Here is a 441-nt window from a genome sequence, read left to right on the forward strand (position 1 = left end):
TTTGTGTCTCATTATTTTTAAAGATTTAAAATCATCACAACTGATTTATACTATTTTATTGTTGATATATAAGTGTTGAAGACACACTGGAGTTTTTATTGTAAATAAATGTTTTAACAGTAAAATAATCACAGAATATAAGACCTGGCTTGTAGTTTGTGTTAACAACGTCAAACGGTCCTCTTTACAATGTGTACCTCACTGCACTCAGATATATCACCGTCACCACATAAAGTGCAGTAGATGTTGTCTTCAGAACTTTGCCCATACATGAAGATAACTAGTTGAATCTGGAGCAGGTCCACGCCTCAATAATGGTGATAATGCAACTATACACTGGTTGGCCAACTGCCATTATAACTCAGACAGCAGAAAAAAACAAATCAGACTAAGAGGAGGACAGGCTGGCTCTGAGGGAGGAAGAGGAGCAGAAGAGTCAGA

Source organism: Morone saxatilis, unplaced genomic scaffold (genome assembly GCF_004916995.1).
Source record: "Morone saxatilis isolate NCDOM2014 unplaced genomic scaffold, NCSU_SB_2.0 Contig18, whole genome shotgun sequence".
Lineage (NCBI taxonomy): Eukaryota > Metazoa > Chordata > Actinopteri > Moronidae > Morone > Morone saxatilis.